The 12,489-nt window shown below is 38.7% G+C and overlaps 1 long non-coding RNA gene across 1 annotated transcript in view; it reads left to right on the plus strand.

Annotated features, from left to right (window-relative positions):
- The window catches only part of LOC108582207, a 26,705-nt gene continuing 14,216 nt past the window's right edge, over nt 1-12,489 (plus strand). Inside the window, exons 1-2 of the long non-coding RNA XR_001895413.3 lie at nt 1-366; nt 1,423-1,486. This is a non-coding gene — a long non-coding RNA (uncharacterized LOC108582207). The remainder of the gene's footprint in view (nt 367-1,422; nt 1,487-12,489) is intronic.

Genomic DNA, 12,489 nt, shown 5'->3' on the forward strand with positions numbered 1-12,489 from the left:
CGGCGCCCGGGAAGGTCTGAGCAGTTTTCGACTGACACGTCAGCAGAGGCTCTAGGAGGGATGCAGGAGACCTCCAGGAGGAGGACTGGCAGCCGCCTCGTCCTCTCCTCGAAGCTTTCTCCTCTGGTCGCTGCCTTGGCAACCAGGACTCTTAAGTGTTCTCCCTCGTCCAATCACCTGCCTTTGCCCCAGTCCCTCGCAGAACCTCCGCGTGACTCCATTCGTTGTTCACCCCTCCCTGCGCGCTAGGGTCCCTCAACCCTGCGCCATCTCAACAGGTCCCTTCTAGCCCTTTCTTGCAGCTTCTGGTTTGTGGCCTGTCCCGAACCAGCGCCCCTCCACTTCACCCCGCTACTGCCACTTTTGGTATGGTACCTCCTTTTCTGAACTACCAAATCCCACCCGCGATTTGCCACTATTAGTCTCTGGTTTCAGGCTCCCTCCCCTTCAGCCTCCCAGGGCTTCCTTGGGGGCACCATACCGTGATGCTCTTTACGAAAGCGGGAGGTGAATGGAATAGGGGGCTGAGGATGTAAATCAGAGCCTGTGGCCTGCTTGGTCTTTAATAGAAATGGGTAATATTCCTTGGGCTGAGATCTTGAGATTCCTAGATCTATATCCATAGGGAAAAAGTAAACTAACTCAATAACAGTGTGATGAGCTTCCATTTTGTACTTATTTCATGCCTGACATTGTATAAAGCACCCAGGGTGGTGGGAGAGGACCTTGTCTAAACAAGTCCACGACTTAGTGAAAACCAACTGACATGAAAATAACTAAACAATAAATGTCAGAGTAGGGAAAATTAGTTAATAGCAGCTAACATTTATTGAGTACTTTATGCCCAGTTGTTATTCTAGGGTCTTTCTACACATGAATTAAGATTAATTTAATCTTCACAACAATATCACCTTAGAGTAGTAGGTCCTATTATGATCCCCATTTCAGAGATGACTACCATAAGGCATTCAAACACCTAGTGAGTGATGGAGCTAAGATTCCAACCCAGGTGGTATGCTCCTTTTTAATCACAACTCTGTAAAGCCTCCATCAAGCAACAAGCAATTTTTGTACTTACTTTCTGAGTAGGAAAACAAAATCTTATTTAAATCATATTATAACTGGATTATTTATATGTGCAATTAAAAAAGCGGGGATGGCATGAGCAGATCAGCCCAGAGAAGAGTGGCTACAATGCTCTCCAGCCCTGGTTGAAGAACTTGGCATTTTTCTGTGACCAGGAGCTTCTCATTGCAGTCTCTAAGGTTATTCATCAACCTTGAACAACAAACCCAGCAGCTGGTTTCCCAAACAAATCGTATTATTTAAAAGCAAGAAGAAAGAATGTGGCTTGTCTGTGCAATCCATTATATTGAATAAGGAAAAAATAGTAAACAGTTGCTCACTAATTTTTGTCTGTAGGAGCCGTGAGAGATCCTATTGGGCCAATGTAATTCCAATGCAGTCCTGAGAAAATATACATTTGGTAAGGTCATGAACAAGCACTCTCTATCCAAGTAGTAGTTCTGTTCATTCTTCATTTCTTTTCTACTGTGTATTTCTTTGTTTTAATATCTTAGATGTGTCTAATAGGCATCTCTAACAATATGCTGAAAACCAAACTCTTTATTTTTTTCTCTCAAACTCTGCTCCTGTCAGTCTTCCCTATTTGAGATAGGAATAGGAATGACAATTTAATTCCTATCTTCCAGGTGCTTAAGCCAAAAACACACAAACCATCCTTGACCTCTTTTCTCTCACACCCGAGTCCAATCCATCAGACAATCCCATGTCTTTTTTAATAGCTTCATTGAAGTGTAATTAACCTACAATAAATTGCACATGTTTAAAGGGTACAATTTGATAATTTTTGACATATGTCTACACCCATGAGACCATTACCACAATGAAGTTAATTAACATATTCATCACCTCTGAAAGAGTTCTCATGATCCTTTATAATCCCTCCCTCCCTTCTTCCAGCTGTCTTCAGACAACCTTCTGTCACTGTAGATTGGTTTGCATTTTCTAGAATTTGATATAAATGGAATAACACAGTATACATTCTTTGTCTGATTCTTTCACTCAGCATAAATATTTGAAATATTAAGAATCTGACCACTTCTCCCCATCTCCAGTGGCAGCAGTGCAGGCCAGGCCACCCATCTCTCACCCGAATAACTGCAATAGCCTTGTCATTTTCTTGCTTCTGCTCTTACCCTTCCAAAGTCAGTCTCAATAGTAGCTAAAGCAATAGTTTTATGATATAAATGTGGTAATGTCTCTCCCCTGCTCATAACTTTCCTGTGGCTTCCCATTTCCAAGTAAAATGCAATTACTTCTTTATGGAGTATACTGTCTTATTTAATTTTACTCCTCTCCCCTTTTACCCTCATTTCCTGACACTCCTCCCTTGCTCTGTTGGTTCCACCCAAATACGCCGAGCCTAATCCTGCATTCATGTATCTGCACTTGCAGTGTTCCTTCAGTCTGGAATAATTCCCCAAATAGTCTGCCTGGCTAACTAGTTTCCTCAATCGTGTCTCTGTAACAGTGCCATATCTTACAAGTGAGGCCTTCCCTGATACCCCTACATAAAACAGAACTCCTTCTCATGACTAGCTGGCTCATCACCCTGCTTTATTTTTCTTTAGAGCGTTTACCACCTGCCTTATGTTTATCTACTTTACTGCCACCCAACCTCCAATATAAGCTCCATGAAAGCAGGGGATTTGTCTGTTTTGTTCACTGCTGTAATATCAGTGCCTAGAACAATGTCTGGAATATATAAGGTACTCAACAAATGGTTTGTTGAATAAACCCATGGATCTTCACGTATTATAAATATATTATGCTATTAACCTAAATAAAGCCTCCATAAAATGAATAGTACCAAGAGGGAATATACCATGAAAACAAGGCATTTGGTGTCTTCCCCTCAGCGGCATCCTTAACACCAAAGACAGAACCTGAAAAGTATTTACTGTTGAATGAGGGTGTATTTGTTGCAGAGGGAGTGGATGAAATAGCACGTATTTTTTCCCTATATACTACCAGAATATTAAAGCAGATTTAAAACATGATTTTATCTTATTTCTCCTTAGATTAGAATTAATAACAATTCGTTGATGAAAAAAACAAAATTCCAAAATGATCTAATTGAATATTATTACTTTACAAAGTGAATAATATTTAATTTGACTAATATTTACTATGCTTTTACATGAAAGGTCAGAGCGCTCTGTTACTGAAGAACTAGCTACTTAAGTGTGTAGATTTTATAGGGTTTTGATTTATCTACATTTTTGAAAAAATTACTTTCTTAAAAAAATATTGACAAGCCGGTGGATAATTAGAAGACAGTTCTCAACTGACCACAGTGAAGGTAAGGGTGGTGGTTCTTCCTCCTAGAGTTTATAAAATTAGGGGATGAATCAGCATTCATTTTCACTCATAGCATTTGAATACGTGGTATTGATGTTTAACATAAACTCTAATCTTACGTGTATTATTTGGTAACACTTCAAATGGAATTTTCAAATGGGTCAAGATTGAGTAAGAGTTAAAAATAGATTTGTCTAGTTTTGGGTGGAAGATACATAGAAACATAAGATTGGAGGGTTTCTGACCTCAGGGAATTTGCAGTCTAAATGAGAAAACGAGATATCTGAAACAAATAGGAGACATCACAATAATATATATCATTGTAAACTTGCCATGGTGCCTAGCCATGAACATCCGGAAGGTCTAACACTGAAGTTACCAGTAAGAACCTAGTCTATTGCCAATGATGAAATCACTCAGTGTTTAGAGAATGGAGTAAAACATTTATTGAGGACTACAGCTTCCATCCAAGATGGAGTAACAGGGACAGGATTTACCCTTTCACATCAAACATCTAAAAGCCTGGACAAAATGTATGAAATATTTTCAGACACTGGACAATAAGCAATATAGAACAGTAATCCCTAAGATAAACTTGAAAGATGAGATGAGTGCTATGATTGTCCTTGCTTACTGCCTGGAGATTTCCAGGACACAGCCAGGGAAGGGAAACTTAAATAGGAAATCTTCTCGAGTTAAAGAGACAGATTTGAGAGTTTAAGGAAGCCAATGTAGCTAGAGTTCACAGGGCAGAGTCCAAGAGAGGGAAAAAAAAAAGCTACACAGAGAAGAGAGAATTGTACAGAGAGAGCGCCAGAGATCTACAGAGGATTTCCTTCAAGTCTTCAGCTGAGTAACAATAAGCATATATGTGTGAGGAACTAGCTGATGCCAGGAAAAGAACACCAGGGAGGAATGGAAGAGACAATTGTTAGAGTGCAGAACAGTTTGTATTATCACCAGCCAGAGTAGAAAATCTGTAATAAACAGGGCATCAAGTAAAGTATTCAGTAAAAGGGAAAAATTAGCCCAAGATTAGAGGCTACTCTGGTCCTGCCTAGCAAAACTTAAAAGCAAGCCTTCAAAAGATCAAAATGCTTCCAAGTAAATTAACTGCATTCCAGAGTAAAGCTCTAGCATATTTAAAAGAATACAAAAATATCTAACATTCAACAAGGTAAATTCATGATGTCTGGAATGCAGTGAAAAATTATAAGGTATGCAAAGAAGTAAGAAAATGCAACCCATAATGAAGAGAAATCGATCAATAGAAATTATTTAAAAAGACACTAATGATAGAATTATTACACAAGTATTTAAACACAGTTATAGTCCATATGTTCAAAATGCTATAGGAAAACATACGTATGTAAAAGAGAAGCAAGACATAAAAACAATTGAATTCAAACTTAGGTGAAAAAAACCAATGCCTGAGATAAAAAATACACTGGATAGGATTAACAGAAGATTGTATACTACAGAAGACAATATTAGTGAGCTTGAAGATGTCGCAATATAAACTCCTCACAATGAAACCCATAGGTATGAGCTGACAGATGTACAAAGCAAAAAAAGAAAAACAAAAACTTTTAAAAAGAAAAAAAAAATAAAACAATGAAACATGAAGAATAAAGAGACGGAAAGAAATGAATAGACTGTCAGTGTGCACAACTTCAACCAGTCCAATATATGTGTAATTGGGGTCTCTGAAGGAGATGAAGAGACAGAAAACATTTTTGAATAAATAATGAGTGAAGGTATTCCAAATTTAATGAAAACTCACAGATTCAAGAAGCCCAACAAACCACAAGCACAGGAAACATTAAAAAAACAAAAAAACAAAAAAACCAATGCCCATCAAATTGGCTAAAACCAGTGGTAAGGAAAAAAACTTTAAAAAGATCTACAGAAAATACACATAATATATAGAAAGGAGCAAAGATAAAAATGACAGTATACTTCTTTTCAGAACCATGTCAGTTAGAACGCAGTAGATCAACATTTTTAAGTTCTGAAAGAAAATAAAGTTGACATTCTGGAATTATATACCAAAGATGAGGTAAAGTCTTTCTTTCAAAGATGAGGTAAAGTCTTTTCAATGAATGATGCTAAGACAACTGAATATCCATGTGCAAAAGAATTAAGTTGAACCCTACCTCATACCACATATAAAAATTAACTCAAAATGGATCACAGACCTAAATGTAATAGCTAAAACCATAAGACTCTTAGAAGAAAACCTAGGGGTAAATCCTGGAATAGGCAATGGTTTCTCATCTATGACACCAAAAGCACAAGGAACAAAATAAAAGAACAGATAAATTAGACTTGATCAAATATAAAACTTCTACGCTTCAAAGGTTACCATCAAGAAAATGAAAAGACATTATATCAAAACAAAATTTAAAAAAAGAAAAATGAAAAGACAGTCACAAAGAACAGAAGAAAATATTTCAAAGTAATATATCTGATAAAGGACTTGTACCTAGAATACACAAGCAACTCTTACAACTCAATAACAAAAAGATAAATAAATAGCCCAATTTGAAAACGGGCAAAGGGGCCAGGTGTGGTGGCTCACACCTGTAATCCTAGCACTTTGGGAGGCCGAGGCAGGTGGATTGCCTGAGCTCAGGAGTTCTAGACCAGCCTGGGCAACACGGTGAAACCCTGTCTCTACTAAAATACAAAAAATTTAGCTGGGCATGGCAGCGTGCACCTGTAATCCCAGCTACTTGAGAGGTTGAGGCAGGAGAATCACTTGAACCTGGGAGGAGGAGGTTGCAGTAAGCCGAGATTGCACCACTGCCCTCCAGCCTGAGTGACACAGCTAGACTCCATCTCAAAATAAAACAAAACACAACCAAAATGGGCAAAGGATTGGAATAGACATTTCTCCAAAGAAAATACTCAAGGCCCTTATGCAAATGAAAAGATAGATACTCAACATCATTAGCTAGTAGAGAAGTGTAAATCAAAACCACAATGAGACACTATTTCATAACTACTAGGTTGGCTATAAGATAAAAGAGAATAACAGATGTTGGCAAGAATGTGGAGAAATGGAAACACATATACATTGCTGGTAGGAATATCAAGTGGTACAGGCACTTTGGAAAATAGCAGTTCCTCAAGAAGATAAACATAGAATTACCATATTACCCAATAAATCTACCCCTAGTTATATAACCAAGAGTACTGAAAACTTATATCCACACAAAACCTTGTTCACCAATGCTCATAACAGCATTATTCATGAAAGTAAAAAATGAAAACAACCCACACGTTCATTCAACTGATGAATTAATGGTAGGTATAAAATATGGTAGGTATATCAATACAATAAGGAACGAAATAATGATACATACTACAACATAAGCGACCTTTGAATGCATTTTTCTAAATGAAAGAACTTAGCCACAAAAAGCCACATACTGTGTGGTTCCATTTAGATGACATTTTCAGAATAGAAAAATCTGTAGACACAGAAAGTAGGGCTGGAAGAGATGGGAACTCAAGGACTGACAGATGAAGTGTACAGCGTTTCTCTTTGAGGTGATGGCAATGTTCTAAGATTGATTGTGATGAAGGCTGCATATCTCTGACTATACTAACAACCACAGAACTGTACACTTCAAGTGGGTGGATTGTATGGTATGCGAGTTACAGGTCAATAAAGCTGTACCCCTCCAAAAGACTCTCATGTCAAAAATTTCTAAATATGCAAAATAAAGCAAGACAAAATATGGTAAAATACATTTTCACATGCACAAATGCTGAAAGAATTCATCACTACAAGATCTACAATACAAGAAATGTTGAAGCCCTTTAGGCAGAAAAAAAATACCAGATGGAAATCTGAATATACAAAAAAGAATAAAAGAATGCCAGAAATGTATATATGTAGGCAAATATAAAATATTTTTCTACTTAAAATATATAAAACATGTTTCTTATTTTAAAAATCTCTTTAAAAGATAATTACCTGTTTAAAGCAAACTAATAACAGTATATCACAAAATATACAATATATGTACATTAAAATGAATGACAACAAAAGTATAAAAGCAGGAGAGAAGAAATAGAAATAAAGGTCTTAACCTATAGATGAAGTGATAAAATATTCCATGAAGGTATAGTATAATAAATTAAAGATATATATTATAAACCCTGAAGCAATAACCAAAAAAGCACAGTTATAGCTAGTAAGTTCACAAAGGAGATAACATGTGGTTAATTCAGAAGTAGATGACAAGAGTAAAAGGAAAAAAAACAGATGGGACAGATAGAAAGCAAATAACAAGACCCTAGATTTTATCAATCATACCAATAATCACATTACATGTAAATGGTCAAAGGCGGGATTGTTAGACACAATTCAAAAGCAATACCCTACTAGATGCTGTCTGCAAGAAAACACACTTGAAACATAATGACACAAATACATTAAATGTAAAAAAAGATAAACCATGCTAACACTAATCGAATTAGGCTAGAGAAGCCATATTAATATCAGACAAAATAGATTTAAGAGCAAAGAATATTACCAGAGATAGTCATTTCATAATGTTAAAGAAGATAACTCATCAAGATGATACAACAATTTTAAATATATATACACTTAATAATAGAGCTTTAAAATACATGAAGCAAAAACTGATAAAAACCTAATAGGAGACCTGCACAAATAGTTGGAGATTTCAACACCTCTCTCTCAATAATTGATCGAACAAGAACCCAGATAATCAGTAAGAATGTAGAAGCCTTAACACCATCAATTAACTTGGCCTAATTGATATTTGTAGAACACCCCACTCGTCGACAACAGAATACATATTCTTTTTAAGTTTTTGTGGAATATTTACAACAATGTCATGGGCCGCAGAACAATATGTTTTTAAAAATTCAAATTATGCAAAATATGTTCTATGCCTACATGGAATTAGAAATCAATAACAAAAAGATATCTGGAGGATCTCCCAAGTTTTAGAAACTAAATAGTATGGTTTGGCTCTGTGTCCCCACCCAAATCTCATCTTGTAGCTCGCATAATTCCCACATGTTGTGGGAGGGACCCGGTGAGAGATTATTGAATCATGGGGGTTGGTCTTTCCCATGCTGTTCTTATGATAGTGAATAGGTCTCACGAAATCTGATGGTTTTTAAAATGGGAGTCTCCCTGTACAAGCTCTCTTTTTGTCTGTTGCCATCCATGTAAGATGTGACTTGCTGCTCCTTGCCTTTTGCCATGATTGTGAGGCCACCCTAGCCATGTGGAACTGTGAGTCCAATAAACCTCTTTCTTTTGTAAATTGCCCAGTCTCAAATATGTCTTTATCAGCAGCATGAAAACAAACTAATACAGTAAATTGGTACCAGTAGAGTGGGGCGTTGCTGAAAAGATACCCAAAAATGTGGAAGCAACTTTGGAACTGGGTAACAGGCAGAGGTTGGAACAATTTGGAGGGCTCAGAAGAAGACAGGAAAATGTGGGAAAATTTGGAACTTCCTTGAGACTTGTTGAATGACTTTGATAAAAATGCTGATGGTGATATGAACAATAAGGTCCAGGCAGGGCTGGTCTCAGAGGGAGATGAGGAACTTGTTGGGAACTGGAGCAAAGGTGACTCTTGTTATGTTTTAGCAAAGAGACTGGCAGCATTTTGCCCCTGCCCCAGAGATTTGTGGAACTTTGAACTTGAAAGAGATGATTTAGGATATCTTGCAGAAGAAATTTCTAAAAGAAAGCATTCAAGAGGTGACTTGGGTGCTGTTAAAGGCATTCAGCTTCAAAAGGGAAATGGAGCATAAAAGTTGGAAAATTTGGCTGGGCACAGTGGCTCATGCCTGTACTCCCAGCACTTTGGGAGGCTGAGGTGGGTGGTTCACAAGGTCAAGAGATCAAGATCATCCTGGCCAACATGGTGAAACCCCATCTCTACTAGAAATATAAAAATTAGCTGGGTGTGGTGGTGTGCACCTGTAGTCCCAGCTACTTGGGAGGCTGAGGCAGGAGAATCACTTGAACTTGGGAGGCAGAGGTTGCAGTATCAGATCAAGACCACTGCACTCCAGCCCGCATCGTCTCAAAAAAAAAAAAAAAATTGGAAAATTTGTAGCCTGACAATGTGATAGAAAAAAAAAAAAATCCCATTTTGGGGGAGAAATTCAAGCTGGCTGCAGAAATTTGCATAAGTAACAAGGAGCCAAGACAATGGGGAAAATCAGGTTGGCTGTCAGAGACTCCTGTAGCTCCCCTCCCATCTCACAGGCCTGACGGTTTAGTGAAAGAGTTTTGTTGGGCCCAGGGAACCTCCTATGCATAGTCCTAGGGACTTCATGCCCTGTATCCCACCTGCTTCAGCTGTGGCTGAAAGGGGCCAATGTAGAGCTTGGGCCATGGATTTAGATGGTGCAAGCCTCAAGCATTGGCAGCTTCCATGTGATGTTGAGCCTCCGAGTGCACAGAAGTCAAGAATTGAGGTTTAGGAACCTCCACCTAGATTTCAGAAGATACAAGGAAAGGCCTGGATGCTCAGGCAAAAGTGTGCTGCAGGGGCGGAGTCCTCATGGAGAACCTCTGTTAGGGCGCTGCAGAAGGGAAATTTGGAATGGGAGCCCCCATGCAGAGTCCCTACTGGGGCAATGCCTAGTGGAGCTGTGATAAAAGAGCCACTATCCTCCAGACCCCAGAATGGTAGATCCACTGATAGCTTGTACCGTGCACCTGGAAAAGTTGCAGATACTCACTGCCAGCCTGTGAAGGCAGCTGGGAGGGAGGCTGTACTCTGCAAAGCCACAGGGTTGGAGCTGCCCAAGACTATGGGAACCCACCTATTCCATCAGCATGACCTGGGTGTGAGACCTGGGGTCAAAGGAGATCATTTTGGAGCTTTAAGATTTGACTACCCCACTGGATTAAGGACTTTGTTTTAGCCCCTTTGTTTTGGCCAATTCCTCCCATTTGGAATGGCTCTATTTATGCAGTGCCTTTACCACCCTTGTATCTAGGAAGTAACTAACTTGCTTTTGATTTTACAGGTTCATAGGTGGAAGGGACTTGCCTTGTCTCAGATAAGACTTTGGACTGTGGACTATTTTTTTTTAGATAGAGTCTCACTCTGTTGCCCAGGCTGGAGTGCAGTGGCACGATCTTAGCTCACTGCAACCTCCACCTCCCAGGCTCAAGTGATTCTCCTGCCTCAGCCTCCTAAGTAGCTGGGATTACAGGCGTGTGCTACCACACCCGGCTAATTTTTGTATTTTTAGTAGAGATGGGGTTTCGCCATATCAGCCAGTCTTGTCTCAAACTCCTGACCTCAGGTGATCTGCCCACCTCGGCCTCCCAAAGTGCTGGGATTACAGGCGTGAGCCACCATGCCTGGCTGACTGTGGACTTCTGAGTTAATGTTGGAATGAGTTGAGACTTTGGGGAACTTTTGGGGAGGCATGATTGGCTTTGAAATGTGAAGATATCAGATTTGGCAGAGGCCAGGGGTGAAATAATATGGTTTGGCTCTGTGTCTCCACCCTAATCTCATCTTGTAGCTCCCATAATTCCTGCATGTTTTCGGAGGGACCCAGTGAGAGATGATTGAATCACAGGAGCAGGACTTTCCTGTGCTGTTCTCATGATAGTGAATGGGTTTCATGAGATCTGATGGTTTTTAAAATGGGAGTCTCCCTGTACAAACTCTCTTTTTGCCTGCTGCCATTCATGTAAGATGTGACTTGCTCCTCCTTGCCTTCCACCGTGATTGTGAGGCCTCCCCAGCCATGTGGAACAGTAAGTCCAATAAACCCCTTTCTTTTGTATATTGCCCAGTCTCAGGTATGTCTTTATCAGCAGCATAAAAACAGACTAATACACTAAATAACAAACTTTTAAATAATGCATGAGGCAAAGAGGAAATCCAATGAGAAATAAGAAAGTGTTTCACAGTGATTGAAAATGAAAAAGAAAACATATAAAAAGCCACTAAAATCCTGCTTAGAGATAAAATTATCACCCTAATTTGCCTCTATTAGAAAAACCAGAAAGGTCTCAAATTAATATCCTCAGCTTCTGCCTTTGAAAACTAGAAAAGGAAGAGCAAATTAAAACCCTAGTGAGCAGGGAAAAGGAAATAATAAGGATAGATTTATGTAAAACAAAAAGAAAGTAGAGAAAATCAATGAAACTAAAAGTTGATTCTTTAAGAATATCAACAAAATTCATAAACTTCTAGTCAGACTGATCCGGGGGTTAAAAAGAGAGAAGATACTAAATACCAATAATAGAAATGAGAGAGAGGACATCACTACAAATTCTAGACATTAGAAGAAGAAATAAGTTAGACAACTTAGATAAAATATTTAGCCTCTGAAAGACACAGACTACCAAAGTTCATTCAGTTAAAAACAAGGTAACCTGAAAAGCCCTGTATTTATTATAGAAATTGATTGGTGGCTAGAAAAAAACAACCTTCCAGGCAAGGCACAGTGGCTCATGCCTGTAATCCCTGCACTTTGGGAGGCTGAGGTGGGTGGATCACCCAAGGTCAAGAGTTTGAGACCAGCCCAGCCAACATGGTTAAATGCCGTCTCTACTAAAAACACAAAAATTAGCCGGGTGCCGTGGCACACACCTGTAGTCCCAGCTACTTGGAAGGCTGAGGCAGGAGAATAGCTTGAACCCGGGAGACAGAAGTTGCAGTGAGCTGAGATCGTACCACTGCACTCTAAACTGCGTGACAGAGCAAGACTCCATAAAAACAACAACAACAACAACAACAACAAAAAAAAAAAAAACAAGAAAAAGAAAAAGGAAAAGAAAAACTTTCCAACAAAGAAAACTCCAGATCCAGATAAATTCAATGGTGATTTCTACTACACATTTAAGGCAGAAATAATACCAACTGTACACAAACTCTTCCAAAAAATTCAAGAGAATGAAATAGGTCTGTATTAATTCTTTAACACCAGTACTACTCTGATATCCAAACCGGAAAACAACCTTATAATAATGACATTACAGAAGATTGTCATCTTCTGAACACAGATGCAGTAATCCTTAACAAAATTTTAGCAAGTTGAACCTGTCAGTATATAATGATGGTAATGCAG

Source organism: Papio anubis, chromosome 1, assembly GCF_008728515.1.
Source record: "Papio anubis isolate 15944 chromosome 1, Panubis1.0, whole genome shotgun sequence".
NCBI classification, from domain to species: Eukaryota; Metazoa; Chordata; class Mammalia; order Primates; family Cercopithecidae; genus Papio; species Papio anubis.